This window comes from Pipistrellus kuhlii, unplaced genomic scaffold (genome assembly GCF_014108245.1).
Source record: "Pipistrellus kuhlii isolate mPipKuh1 unplaced genomic scaffold, mPipKuh1.p scaffold_m20_p_1, whole genome shotgun sequence".
In the NCBI taxonomy this organism is placed as follows: domain Eukaryota; kingdom Metazoa; phylum Chordata; class Mammalia; order Chiroptera; family Vespertilionidae; genus Pipistrellus; species Pipistrellus kuhlii.
In genome coordinates, this window is record NW_023425404.1 from 97326646 (window position 1) to 97342074 (window position 15429).

General features: G+C 35.1%; 1 protein-coding gene and 1 pseudogene across 1 annotated transcript in view; one reads left to right on the plus strand and one right to left on the minus strand.

Moving 5' to 3' along the window:
* MDGA2 (MAM domain containing glycosylphosphatidylinositol anchor 2) overlaps positions 1 to 15429 on the plus strand; it is an 865861-nt gene that overhangs the window by 419226 nt on the left and 431206 nt on the right. The gene's annotated exons all lie outside the window — the stretch shown is intronic.
* Positions 12438 to 15429, minus strand: part of LOC118706615 — a 45882-nt pseudogene continuing 42890 nt past the window's right edge.

Consider the following 15429-nt stretch of genomic DNA (forward strand, 5'->3'; position numbering starts at 1 on the left):
TGTTACAACCAGTTGATCAACAACTGGTCGACCAGTCACTATGATGCACAATGACCACCAGGGGCAGATGCTCAATGTAGCCACCTGACCCCACCTCAATCAGAACTGAGCGAGATGGCCCTGATCAGCCCTGATTGCCTGGCCAGGCTTATGGACCCTGCTGTGCATAAATTCATACACCAAGCCTCTAGTTCATAAATAATAATACAAAAATTAACTCTGGTTTGCATACTTATAACTATAAACCTACTTTTGATCCACTCTGTATATTATTTCTTATATTTATACTGCCTTTTGAGGAGTTTCAAAATTTCATAGTATTAAAACAAATTTTGAAATACTTATGGAAAAATAATCCTTCCAAAATATAATTAAATTCCATGTGTAAGAGCTGTTTGAGAGAGAGAGAAAGTGGGAGAGAGAGAGAGAGAGAGAGAGAGAGAGAGAGAGAGAGAGAGAGAGAGAGAGACTGATATGAGAAACACCCATTGATTGGTTACTTCCCTCATGTGCCTGACGGGAGCCAGAGATCAAACATGCCCTTGACCTGGAATCAAATCCCAGCCCTTTCGTGCTAGGGCCAACAGTCACATGTGTCAAACACAAGGCCCGCGGGCCAAATCCGTCCCGCCAGGCCTTGCAATGTGGCCTGCACCGCGCTGTCATCACTGCACTCCGCTGCGTTTCCATCACAATGACAGTTTATGACTGTTCAGTAAACCATTCGGCCCTCGATTTAGGCTGGATTTTAGATTTTGGCCCCTTCTCTGATTGAGTTCGACACTCCTAGAACCACTGAGAAACACTGCAGAGGGCAATATTTTGTTTGCTTATTGGGGGAAAATTTTTGCCTTGGATGATAACAAGTTACAAGAGCAGATAATCAATATTTGTGTATACCAAACAACAGAACATACTGGACCATTAATAAAGTTTTATGAAGGGAAAATCCTTTTACTTTCTTTTCATACTATAGACCCTATAAATTAAAAGAAAACACCTTACTATTATTTTATATTTTTAAAGCACCATTAAACTTTTTAAACATTTCCAATTAGTTCTGACTTTTTCTAACATCAGTATAATTGAGTGAAAGAAGTGGATGAAATCATAAAACTTTGATATTCAACTAGTATTATTAATATATGGTTTTACTAACGTGTTTCACTGTCATTCTATTTTTCATTAGTAATACCATACTATAATTTGATATGAGTTTTAAAAACAGATTTAAGTAGCAATTATAAGTAGGTTTTGTATTCCAAATCATATTTGAAGAAAATAGGAATTCCCTTACCTCATCAATTTGCAATATATTTTTAACTGAACTATTTTTCTTAACCAAAATTTTATTCAAAATCCAGTATATAAATCAAATAAGAATAGAATAGCTCTGCTTATTAGGGATTGAAAAAGAGGGTCAAGAGGCCCAACCTCTAGTCACAGTAGTCCCCTAGGGCACATGCAAAGATTGCTTAAGGCTCCTTAGAGTAAAAATCACTGCTTTAGTTTGGTGGAAAGTAGGTCTATGCCTCTCCCTGCACCTGGGAATTATATTTTTTATAGTAACCAATTACCTTAAACTCAGCTAAGTTAATGGCATTTTGCTAACTTATTAGCAAACACTGGAACCTACCTCGTATGCATAATATTTTATATAGACTACTTCTTAATTATTTTTTTTTAATCCTCACTTAAGGAAACTTTAGGTGTATAAGATGATGCTCCAAGCAACTGAGCCATCTGGCTGGGACTAGACTACTTTCTAGGTTAACTCAGTGATATACTGGCATGAGGTAAACATTATGAAATAAGTTGCAAACATTTTTTGATTAGTAATATTTAAAGTGCCAATTTTTGCAAATATTTCACTTAAAAAAAGGAAAGAACAGTAAAAGGAGTGGAGTAACAGCTGACATGAGAATTACTTATAATGTAAATATGACTTTGGGAGTGGATGAAAGAAATGAACAGTGATCATAAACCTATTTTTATCTTCATCTCAATCTCTCTGTCTTACTATCTCTATTTTTTCTCCTGGATTACATACCAATGTGTCTGCCATAGCTGTGCTATTCACTCACAATGGACTCTTCAATAAGACCTTTAGCTTTCACTTCAGTTTCCTCATGTTAGTAATAAAGATAGCCATGCCTCCTTCCTCATGGGGTCATGTGATCACTAAATGATACAGCCCACATAAAACACTTATCAGAGTGTCTGGCTAGTAAAATTCAATGAACATTAATTATCGGTCTTTTAATTAGCTGTTTTCTTTTTCTTTTTTCCTTACTGCCTCAAGTTTCATTTTAACATTTTACTATGTTTCTTATTTTTACTTATTGAAGAAAAAATGTTAAGGATTTTTTACTTTTCAACATATTGGTTTGGGTGTGCTTTAATTAAATAATAGTTTATAAGGGAAAAACAAAGCATTGTAACTCATATATATATATATATATATATATATATATATATAAAAATTTGAGTGGACTTAATAGTGAAATGTCAGCACATATTAACAATGATTTTCAGTACACTTTGACTTTATGTTTTAGAGTCTTAGTTAAGCAGTTTTTGTAGGAGTCAGTCACTTTAGTGAAGAAAGAAAATTATTTTAGAAATCAGGGGGAAATATGAAACTAAAACTTTCTTTTGAGTAATCATGTGTAAATAAAATTATATTAATAATTAAAAGTTAGAATTTTGTTAACTTTTTAAGAATTCTGTCCTTACTTTATTGGCATTGCTATATATCTAAAGGGAAAAAGGAAAGGTCTCTTCAGCCTAAGTAATTTATTAAAATCGGAAGGTGCTGAGCCAGACACAGGGCTGAGATGGAAACTTTTACATTATCTCTGAATGCCTCTTTCCAGGGCAGTGTTTTCAGGGCATTTTCGAATCACAGTCTTTGTATTCTCCAGGTTTTACTTATATTCATGGCTCAATCTCTTGCATACAGCAATCCTTTACAAGAGGGCCTAGAACCACATTATAGAACTTTTAACTTAATCAATATTTATATCATTTTATAAACAAAAACTATACAAGCTTTCAGATAGTAAGCCAACAAACTTAATCACGCAATTGCCAGTGTTTTTGTTGGTATTTTCTAAAAATAATCTTTTCAGCCGAGACCGGTTTGGCTCAGTGGATAAAGCGTCGGCTTGGGGACTGAAGGGACGCGGGTTCGATTCCGGTCAAGGGCATGTACCTTGGTTGAGGGCATATCCCCAGTAGGGGGTGTGCAAGAGGCAGCTGATTGATGACTCTCTCTCATCGATGTTTCTAACTCTCTATCTCTCTCACTTCCTCTCTGTACAAAATCAATAAAATATATTTAAAAAAAATAAAAATAAAAATAATCTTTTCAAAATTGGTAGATGGGAGCAGACTCACACTAGATATTTTAAGTGTATTTAAAAGATGTGAAATGAAGAAAAGAATTAAGAGGTGAAGTTATTGCTAATATTAGTGGAATGATTGATGGGGGCCGGGGGAGGGAGAGCCCAGACTCTGGGGCAAAGAGAAGGTTAGTGGTGCTGACATTGAGGTTTGGAATAATTTTTAAGTTTATCTCTCTGAGAGTGAGGATGCCAAAACTTGCATTGACTACTGTCAGAGGAGATGCTTCACATCTAAAGGGAGGAATCCTACAGGAAAGAAAATGGCCAAATAGAGCAGAGGAGGAAAAATAACTTCTCATTTACTGCAAGAAAGCTTGTAGGAACAGCTTTAATCCTGTTGTATTTAGATTTTCTCCACAAGATCATTGTAGAGGAAATCACATGAGTAAAGAGATCTCTGTGGTTGTAAAAATCAAGTCAAGTATCATATCTTTATTAAATATTTCTGTTATTTTGGATGTACATTCCCATACACATACACAAAACACACACACACACATGCGCACACACACATCTGTCCTAAATACATGTAAGTATATGATAATTTATAGTTTTGATTTTATATATATATATATATATATATATATATATATATATATATATATATTTGTAGTTTTCTTGTAGTAATGATCTTTCTCTTATGAAATGTTGAAGTAATTTACTGTTTTCTCTTTTGCAAAATTTTATCCTAAGCACTGAGAGGACTTTGTCATACTTCACTTCTCATCCCAGGCCACCTTGTCATTAGGATGGCATATAAACCACAAAGGGAATCGTATCATATTCCCTTTCTTCATTAACGTTAATCTATATGTTTTAAATATATCTGACTATTTTCTGGGCCTGTTAAGTTATAGGAACTAAACCTCTTTTCTCTCCGATTTCCTAAGTGGTATGTGCCTATGTTGCCAGCATGCATATTTTCTCTCCTAGTTATAGCACTTGAACATGCCTGGTGCTCTCTAGTTTATGTAACCACTTAGCTTGTTCTATTAGACAAAGTCAGCATTGAATATATATGTGATAGAAATCCCGGTCCTCTAGAAAGATAGTAGAAAAAATAATATTGCCTTTATTTTTGGAGCATGAGTAATCTCAGTAGTGTTAAGTGTCTAATATTACTTATTGGAAAAATCCATGGTTCAGTTCAAAAGAAATGAAATCATGATGTAAGTTAGGCTGCCTCTTCAAAACAGCATCTCAAGTGCACACTTATGCACTTCTAAGTTCAACCCACAGTGGCCATGCAGCCTCTGAGCTTGTTATGGAATTTCATATTCCTTAATGGAAATGGCCCCATGCTGCGCTTTCACTTTGCCAACTGTGGCAGTAATAGCTAGTAATCAAGTCATAATGTAATAACCACGGCCACAGGGAAAAGCTGGCTGATGTAATAGGTTGCAAAGGGGAAAATATCAGTGTTTCTCCAGACTTTATTTCATAAATCTTTTTTTCTTTTATTTTTGGTTTGTTTTATGTTGAAAGATCTAAGTTTATAGGTAAAAACAGACCCTCAAAAGTGCCTGCACTGGTAAGATTACATCACTTGCATAATCCTGTTGAATTTTTCTCATCTGGGTACTCACAAAGTCACAAACTCGGGGATTTTATGTTGAAATCTGAGAAAAGCATTATGCTCTGAGCAAGAGCCCAGAGCGTTACTAATCTTAGAGTCCCTCCTATATTTAACTGATATTGTATGAATCAAGCATTAATGAAACTTTCCTATTCTATATCTTGCAATGATCTGATTTCTTTCAAAAACTGATTATAATATTTAAGGAATTTTTATAAAATTATTTCTTGCTACTTAGAAAGAGTTGTTACTACTGCTTCTTATATTGTTGTTCCTTGAATTGTCTCAGGAAAGAACAAAATCTTCTAATTTAGAAATGTCAATTATACAGTCATTCTTTATATTTTTTTGTATCTGAAAACTTGTCCCTGGGAAATTAATTTCTCCAAGGCCTTTACTTGCACAGTGATACAAATAAAAAAATGGTTAGTGATGAAAATGGATCATATATAGTTTCTCTCTTATAATGACATAGTCTATCCAAAGAAAATGGTTGTCCAAGGCTGATGAAATCCTACTAGTATTTATAGTACTGGGAAGTGGTATTAAGGATTAAGCATAGTTTACTTAATTATGTCATCCAGCCAACTCCAAATACTAATTGCATGGAATTGTCCTCACATTGGGTGTTTCCTTGGCCGATAAAGAATTCTATCTTCCTCGGTTTTACGTAGGTATTATTAAGGAAGAGGTATTTGATTACAAAGGTGAGCCTTGCTTCAAAAACCTCTCTGAAAACAATATAATCTCAAAAGTGGTAAGTTTAAAAAAGACTTACTAATTTAAATCAGATTTTTCTGTTATTTCTATTGCCTGTGCTGATTCCCACTAACTCTGCCAATAGTTTGTCTACTCTTAGAGTTTATGCTTTACGTTAACATGTTAACATGAGTGCTGAGCATGTTCTGGATATAGTTTGAAAAAGAGTTATAGTAGTCATAGTCTTAGATCATCCCTGTTTCTAAAGAATAAATAATTATTAAGTTTTGCATTGAAAAGATCAGAATTACATCTAGACTTTGACAATTAAACAGTTTAAGTTTTAAGATGGAGTATTTGGAAGTATTTGCCATTTTGCCATCTCATTGGTTGCTAGGTTACAGGATAAAATATCTCTGATTTCTACTTTTGACTGTGGGTACAGTGTTTTCTTACTGTTCATTAAATATCTCAAGTATCCCAGCCATTGTTCTTTTAATTTTGTTATATTTTATATAAAAATTCCTTTTGTGATGAGTTGCTTATATATAAAAAGGAAATAAAATGTGTTTGAGGACACATGAGTAGGAGAAGCCTTAATCATATTGTACTAGATACTTAATCACATAAATAAAATAATCTTTAAAAGTTCAGGAAGATGAGGAAAAATTGTTCAATACATCCAATAAATATTTTTAAACCAGACAATAACATTTTGGTCCTAATGCTGAACACCCAGAAAGTATGCCTTTGACCTACTAAAGGGCTCTAAATTATTTTAAGAGCTTTAAATTTTGCTTCAATAAATAAACTCTCTAAAATCAATAAAGATATATTTAATAAATAAATAAATAAACTAAATTATTTGTCATCTATACCATTTATAATAAATAGTATGGTTTTATAAAAAACAAAATAAAACCAAAAATTGATAAAATGGAACAATTAAACATTTTTACAGGAAAAAATAATGAAAAAATCATGTTATCTTAAAAATTATGTGTGCATGTGTTAGAAATAACTTATGAAACACTGGCATTAGTCAATATGCATATAGTAAAAATGTTACCTATAGAAAATAATAGAAAAATAAAATTGTCCTGGAAAAATTTGTTTGCTGAATTTGATCTCAGAAATTTGGAATCAATAAACACAATAATCTCAAACCAAATCACAGAAATCACAGTTAAAATTTGATATGTGATATGCCAAGTTTGTGGGTTTGATTCCAGGGCACATACAAGAATCAACCAATGAATGTATCAATAAGTAGAGCAAGAAATCTCTCCCTCTCTCCTCTCCCTCTTGTTTTCTCTCTCTAAAATCAATCAATCAATCAATAAGATTTTTATTTGATATAGAAAGAATCAAGTTACTGTATCAAATCCTTTTCATTAGAAATGATAGATCCAAGTGAAATTATTCAACCAAATGAATAATAATGGAATTTAAAAGTATTTAATTTCCTTTACAATTAATTAAATTGTCTTTGTGATTTTAATTTTAAAAATATTTTCCCACTTAAAATGTAACCAGATTGGTATAGTTATTATTTAAAGATTTGTATTCATCAAAAATGATAAACCTGAGGCTCAAAGTAGAGAGGTCAAAATATCCTATATTTTTTGTCATCTTCCCCTCATCTTTGTCTTTACACTTGCATGTTTAGGTTTTCATAAGGACATTGTGACCAAGTACTTTATAGCATTATCCCATTTTAATCCTCAGAACAAACTCATCAATTCATTCAACAATGTTTATTGATTATCTTTACTATTTAAGCCACTGTATTCAGGTTTGGGTTTATAGAGATAAATTAGACAGACATAGTTTATGACCTCAAAGATTTAACAGGACTATTATGATATCGTGTGGTAAGTGTTTGAATAGGGAAATTGTGAATAGCAGAAAGGTAAAAATTTTTCCTGGACTGAGAGAGAAAGAGAGAGAGAGAGAGAAAGAGAGAGAGAGAGAGAAAGAGAGAGAGAGAGAGAGAGAGAGAGAGAGAGAGAGAGAGAGAGAGAGAGAGAGAGAGGCTTTCAAGAGATAGTTGATAATTAACCAGCACAAAACAGAAGTGTTGGAGAAGGATAAGTACAGAATATAAGCATCTCAGGCAGAAGAAAGAACCTGTTCAAAGGCCTACTTTCAACAATAAAGATTAAAAACAAACAAACAAACAAAAAAACAGCTAGTGGGAGTTTGGTTCTTGCAATGCCAGCTCCTGAAGAGATTGTAGGAAGCAGATCATAAAGAGCTCAGGAGATCTTTTTAAGTACTTTGGCCTTGCCTTGAGCCATCATTTAAATATTTTAGTTAAGATACTAACTGAATCAGACTTTAATGTTAGAAAGATTATTTTAGCTACATGCTAAAGAATGATTGAGCATGGGGCAGGAGGGAATAGTGGCAAGGTGGAAGGAAAGGTCACCAAGGGAAGACTTGTGGTTCCCTACCCCAGAGGTGATGGTCACCTGGAGTAAAACCTATAGGTTTTTATTGATTTAGCAAGTGAAAGACTATGCAACATTGAAGATATATTTATAAAGACATAAATTTTAGTGAGTACAATCGATATGAAGTTCAGAAGTACAAATATATAGTATTCAAAAATAAAACATCTCTGCACCTTGAAAACAACTACATTTATTGTATTATTCCCCAAGGACACATTAACTTAAAGAACTTGCTTCTTGATTTTCTTCATGAGTTCAAGGAATAGTAATAATAGTTAATTCCATGAAATAAAAAATGAGTTGAGTATCACTATTTTAGATGTATCTGTTACAAAATGGAACATGACATTGAGAGCTTACACTACTCTACTGAGGTAGTCAGACTTAGTCATGAGTTAGTGCTTAATGGGGATTTTGAACTCAAGCTTGAATTGTTATATTTCTTTCTGGAGGAGAAAAAAATAAATTATGGCAATGGCAAATCATGAAAATTGGGTTAAGATGAGTTAATTTATTGTTAATCAGAAAATAAGGGGTGGCTCACAACATTGGTTTATAAGTGGATATTTGTCACAGAAAATCACCTCCAGAAACTGCAAGGCAAAAGTTAGTGTTTTTGCTGTGTAGGTGTGATCATTGCAATGACATGAAGTCTGAGAATCTGCCTCAGTTAGTGTAATATGGATTCTGTAAACCTGTTGAAGCTTTGGCCTGTGAGGACAATCACAGGGATAGTCCTAGAATAAAGAGCATAATCAGTCATCCTATCTTATATGTTTTTTAAAAAGGACATAACTGAAACACAAAAAAACTGGTAGCAGATCAGAAATCTTTGTGATACAATAATAACCTCTCACAGGAAAATATAAATCAATTATTTTTGAGAGAGGCTTGAAAATATTGCTTCATGCCACTACTTAGCTGTGCCTGAGTACTTGCTTCAATAATTGCCCCATTAAGATCATAAGACTGTGTGTGTGTGTGTGTGTGTGTGTGTGTGTGTGTGTGGTGTGTGTGTGTGTGTGTGTGTAGGGGCTTTGTAATTTGAATCTATTGAATCTATATACCGAAATAAATTTAGGTTCTTCAGATTACATTCCAACATTTAATACAACGCAATGTCAGTTATCTATGATTCAACTTAGATAAATTTAAAGCAATAATATCTGAGTAGCTGGGATGTCATCAGGAGGATGCATCTGGCTGGCAAGAAAAGGCCATACAGAGAGGAATTATCATCTAAGGTCTGTCCCCAGTCTAGGAAGCCTAAAACCTCTAAATTTTCATTGAAGTTGGGAAGCTGCCTCATGTTAACAAAGCCCCATTTCCAAGGAAACCCAAGCCTTCTGCTCTCTCCATGGCCACAACCATCTTGGTTGGATTAATTTACATACTCGCTTCTGATTGGCTATTTGGCATGGCTTGTGGGTATAGCAGAGGTTTGGTCAATTTGCATATTACTCTTTTATTAGATAGGATTGAAAATTTTATATTGGTTATTGTTCTAAGTCCCTTAAATATATAGGCTCACTTGATGTTTAGAATAACCTTATGAGAAAGAAATAGATGAAGCCCAGATTAGTCACATAATTTGTCCAAAGAGGAGCTAAGTGTCAACCCACGTTGCTGTCTCTAGATGTTATGCTCTTACCCACTAAAAGTGCTATTTTCTAAAGATGGTCTCTAAATATAAGTTATAGATGAGTGAATCCACCTACATCAGTAAACAGTTTTAATGAGAAGGCCATACAGGCAAGTGCTTCTGCAAATCTCAGCTTATTCTTTCCACTTTGGGAGAGTCTTTCAAATGTCTGAGCACAGTGCTTTGATCTGTTGGTTTGGCAGTTGAAATGTTTGTGGATAATCACAGCTCACAGATCCACTACTACGTGTGTACACATTCTTGAAGCAATTTTCTGACATCACCTTCAAAAATTGTAAGGTCACTCTGGCACCATTTACTGTCCCCAAAGTTGATGAGTGTCCCTTTTTTTTATAACTAATTCAAAGATGAGAAAATTCTTCAGTCAGTTTGTTTAATGTGAAAAAAAAAAAATCTGTATGATTATGCAGTGTAACACTATCCTCTTAAGTTTCTTGTTCAGTTTTCTCTCCTTTATCTCTGTCATAGGTAGGCTCATAAGTCAAGGAGGCCTCATGTGAGGAGAGAGGTTAGTTTCTTTCACCTGAGCATGGCAGGCATCTTGGTGCTTAAACATATGCAACAGACCAAGAGTAATTCAGAAAATACCACCAACTGAAAGGAGGAAAAACAATTTTTTTGAAGTAAGATTCTTCCTAAAAGTGTTTTTGCTACAAAGCTGTTTTGGCTTTTTATTAATGAAAATATTACTTGTAATATTTTAGTTCTAATCTCCATACTTATGTGATACTAGAGGCCCAGTGCATGAAAATCATGCACCCTCTCCAATCTTGGGCCTCTCAAGGGATGTCCTACTGGCCATTTAGTCCCAATCCCTAAGCAGTTGGACATCCCTCTTACAATCCAGGACTACTGGCTCCCAACTGCTTACTTGCCTGACTCCTGGTTGCCCCTAACTGCTTCTTCTTGCCATACTGATCACACCCTTCCCCCCAACCACTCCCCTTCCAGCCAGAATGATGCCTAACTGCTCCCCTGCTGGTATGATTGCCTCCAACTGCCCTCCCCTGCTGGGTTGGTCACCCCAACTGCCCTTCCCTGCAGGCCTGTTCCCCCCAACTGCCACCCCCTGTAGGACTGTTTGCTCCCTACTGCCCTCCCCTGCAGGCCTGTTCCCCCCAACTGCCACCCCCTGTAGGACTGTTTGCTCCCTACTGCCCTCCCCTGCAGGCCTAGTCCCCCCTAATTGTCCTCCTCTGCTGGTATGATCACTCCCTACTGCCCTCCCCTTCCAGCCTAGTCACCCCAAAATGCCCATCCCTGCAGGTCTGGTCCCTCCCAACTTCCTTCCACTACTGGCCTGGTCTCTCCCAACTGCCCTTCCCTGCTGGCCTGATTGCCCACAACTGCCCTCCCCTGCCAGCCATCTTATGGTGGCCATCTTGACTCCAAATGGGGTGGCCATCTTTGATCACATGGGGGTGGCCATCTTGTGTGTTGGAATAATGGTAAATTTGCATATTAACTCCTCATTAGATAGGATAGTAACATAACTCATCTGTTTTAACAGCTTATGAGATATCATTCTTTGCTGCTTTTAACAGTTGAATCAAACAGTAGTTCATGAAACTTTTAAAAAATATATATATTTATTGACTTTTTACGGAGAGAAAGAGAGAGGGATAGAGAGTTAGAAAAATCGATGAGAGGGAATCATGTATTAGCTGCCTCCTGCACACTCCCCACTGGGGATGTACCTGCAACCAAGGTACATGCCCCTGACTGGAATCAAATCTGGGACCTTTCAGTCTGCAGGCCGATGCTCTATCCACTGAGCCAAACTGGTTTCAGCTGGTTCATGAAACTTGAACCTTTATTTCTTATTGAATTACCTTTAACTTCATTAACATCTTCTGGGTATCTCAGAGTTAACTTTGCATCCCATTCTTGACTCTGTACTTGAGATGAAACAAGGAATAGTTAATAAGATGTAGACTGTGTATTTATAAAAGTTTTTGACTAAAGATCAATCCGTCTATTCCAATTTGACTTAATGTGTTGTTTAAATCCTGCATTTGAAATTTTAAAAAGTTGAAGAACATGGACAGGGAGGAGACATGATACTGTGATGCGAATTTTTAGAATTGCTGATTGATTTGTCCTATAAACTGTGTTTCTCCAAACCTTCTGAACCTTCTTAAACTTTCACAGCTTTCAATGTCATTGCTATGTGATATGACTAAAGTAATTTGCTTTGCTCAACTTTTATGTTTTTTCTGTCTATATTATTAACTCAGTGGGCCAGAATGCTAATAACTTTAAATAGCCCATTGGTTGCCATAGTAACTGACATTAAAGTTAAATATAAGTCTGTCTCTTGGATTCACATTCGAGTCATTTCTGGCATTACATTCTTTAGGAACTCTGTGAACTGACCATAGGACTTTGTACAAAAGGGATCTTAAAAAGTTAGGTTTGAATGAGAAGCTGATTCATTGGGGTTTATTTTCAACCCCCAGTTGATGATTTGTTCAGACTCAGTCCAAATGTTTGTTCAGAGAACCCCCAAAATGATGCTTTCTAAATAGGGTTTAAATAGATCAAGTTTTACTTTTTTTACATAGTATACATATTTTATTAATATGTACTAATGCATTCTCACATTACAAAGGCAATTTAGTATAAGAATATTTCTTATGATATTTTGAATCTTCTGTAATAACACAGAACTGCACATAAAAAATCTCATTTGGGTAACTAAAAAGACAAGCTAAACAACAAAAGAATTTTCTTTCTTATAAGTGGACATTGAAGCAGACCAAATTCATTTTTGTGTGTGTTGTTTTGTGTGTTGTTGTTTTTTTTTTTTTTTTTCAAAGTCTCCAAAGACAAAAGCAGCTAAAAACCTAATTAAAATGAATAAAAACTGTTTTCAGTAAACTACTGGTCTCTGGCACCATTATCTATTTTCTGCTGTTCTGATGCAAGTTCCTCTTTGTCTGATTCTCTGCTCCTTTATGGCTCCTAATGTACCATTTTCATTCTGTTCATCATCACTATTAACTTTTGTTTTCTTGCCCTGAAACTTTCCTTTTCCTTTAGCAGACCCAATCCGGGCAGCTTTCTTTCCTTTTCTTTTTCCTTTAAGTCTGAGATTTCCATTTGTTTAGGGATTCCTGATGATTCTTTATATTTTTCTATGCTTCTTTTCCACAACTTTATCTAAATACTTATGCCATTTATTTGTTCCTTAATTGTAAGTTACCATTACTTGCATTTTCAGTACCCAGTGCTTCCTTAGCTTTTTCTTTAAGTAGAACTATTTCCTCTTTTCCTGGCAAAAACCTTCCATTATATTTCACCATGGCTTACCAAAGTACTATGTATCTTCTCTTTAGGTCTGATCATATAGGTACCTCCCAAATTGCAGCAAGCAGCCAAACTTTTCTTTTAGCTATTTCATTTCAGCATTTTCTGCTAACTTTTATTTTCCTCATTGCTCTTGTTTAGCTTGCAATTTAACTTCCACTTTATTTTGCTGTTTTTCTTCTTATTATTATTAATTATTATTATTGCAAAGTAATCTTCCTCAAAAAGTATTAGCAGATCTGTTTGTTTATATTTTTGTGAAGGGTTTTCCACAAACTTTTTTAGCAGACTCAGTACTATAGGACACAGTGAATATGGATCCCTTAAATTAAGCATGCCAAACTCTCGGCCCGCTGGCCACATGCAGCCCAGCCAATATAACGTATGTAAGAGATGTTTTAACCAAAATTTTGTAACTTAATTTTTACGATATTTCATTATACATAATCTATATCATAAAAGGCCTGTGGTCATGATGCTATAATAGTGCCACTACCAAAGGAACTGGGACTCTCGCTGTGGAGAGTTACAAGCGGTGATGAGTGGGGTGGCCAGTTTGAGGCAAGCAGAAGAGAGCTACTTGCACACAATTTCATGCGCGCTGGACCTATAGTTACTAATAATGAACTCCAATATTCATTGACTGATTACTGTAATCATGTTGCATTCATTTCCCTTACCTGCCTTACACTCAGGTGTACCATTTCTCTCCACTAATACTAGCAGCAAATATTTAATAGCCAATTGCCAAGTCATCATCTTGGACTGACTTGTTTGGTGTGTGCAACAGGAAATATTTTGCTTTTGGAGAACAAGAAAAATGGGTTTATTTGCATTACGCTTATTAATTTGTGCAGTTATTCAGTTTTTGGTAAGTTAATGTTGAAGAAAAAATTAATTTTTATTAAAATGTTCTGTTATTTTATGTTAAGGATTACTCATTTATTTCAGCCCTTTGATTTCAGTGTGTCTCTATCAAAGTAAACCTAAGTTTCTATAAAAATTGAAACTCTTGTTTTTTTTGTGGCCCACATAAACTTAATCCTTGTTTGTTTGGCCCATGTTAGCCTTTGAGTGTGACATGTTTGCCTTAAATGCTTTATGCAATGTTCTTCTCATCTGAATATTTAGTATTTGACCTTTATCTTTTGACCATTCTCTTTTCCTGTGTTTTTCTTTTTAATTGATTTTAGAGAAAGAGGAAGGGAGAAGGATAGAGAGCTAGAAACATCCATGAAAGAGGAACATCTATTGGCTACCTCCTGTATACCCCCTACTGGGGATCTCAACCTACGCATGTGCCCTCACCAGAAATCTAACAGGTGACCTCTTGGTTCATAGGTCAATCATGCTCAAGCATGAGCCACACCAGTCAGGCCTAATCATTCTTTTATGTCATCAAGGCTTGCATCAGCAGAGAAGTCTTTAATATGAACAGATCTGCTTATTGCATGATTTTTATACTCATCAGTCACTTCAGGGAGGAACTTTTGAAACTTTCTAATTTTAGTCTTATCTTCACTTATTCCCATTAGTTCTGCCTTTGATTTGCTCAATGCTTTTACATTAAAGTCTGTTGTTAGATGGTATAAACCTATTGAATTTTATCATTAGTTCCAAAGGTACCCAGCTTTCATCCAGTTTGATTTGTTCCTTTAAAAATCTATCCTGTGGCAAATTGAAATCACCGAAATGATGTTTAATTTTATGCCAGGTATTGGCCTCCAGAGCAGCTGTGTTCTCATCCATGTGGCTATCTTTAAGGTGCCCGTGCTACAGAGCAGGCCACAGGATCACTAGGCAACTACAGCTTCTCATCTTCCCTGCGCCTCTGACTGGCCTGACAAGTTTTAGTTTTTTCACTTGTACTTATTCACTCTAGGTATTTTCCATGCTGTTTTTCTCTTTTACTTATCTTTGCAATGATTTCTATAATGTTTCTAAATTGTTCTTAAAACTATACTCTTGAGTATTGAGAGGAAAGAAATATTCAAGGAAGCTTTTTATGAGATGACTCCTAGATACATCCTAGGCTCTATGTCTTGGGTGACTTTTGTTTCTGCTACCTAGAGTCTCAGTAAAGATACAACCTTCTGCCTAAAGCCTGTCCTCTTTTACATCTCTTTTGTCAGTCTTTCCAAAAAATATGTGCACCGCAATGAACACACAGAATTTAATTATAGTTCTACGCAATTTCTTAGAGAAAGCTGATGTATTATACTAATTAAAATTAATATAATAATTTTCCTCATCTTAGATATGAGTTCATGTTGTATTTCTTTAAATAACTCATTACTCTCAACTGGACTTTTAAATTTT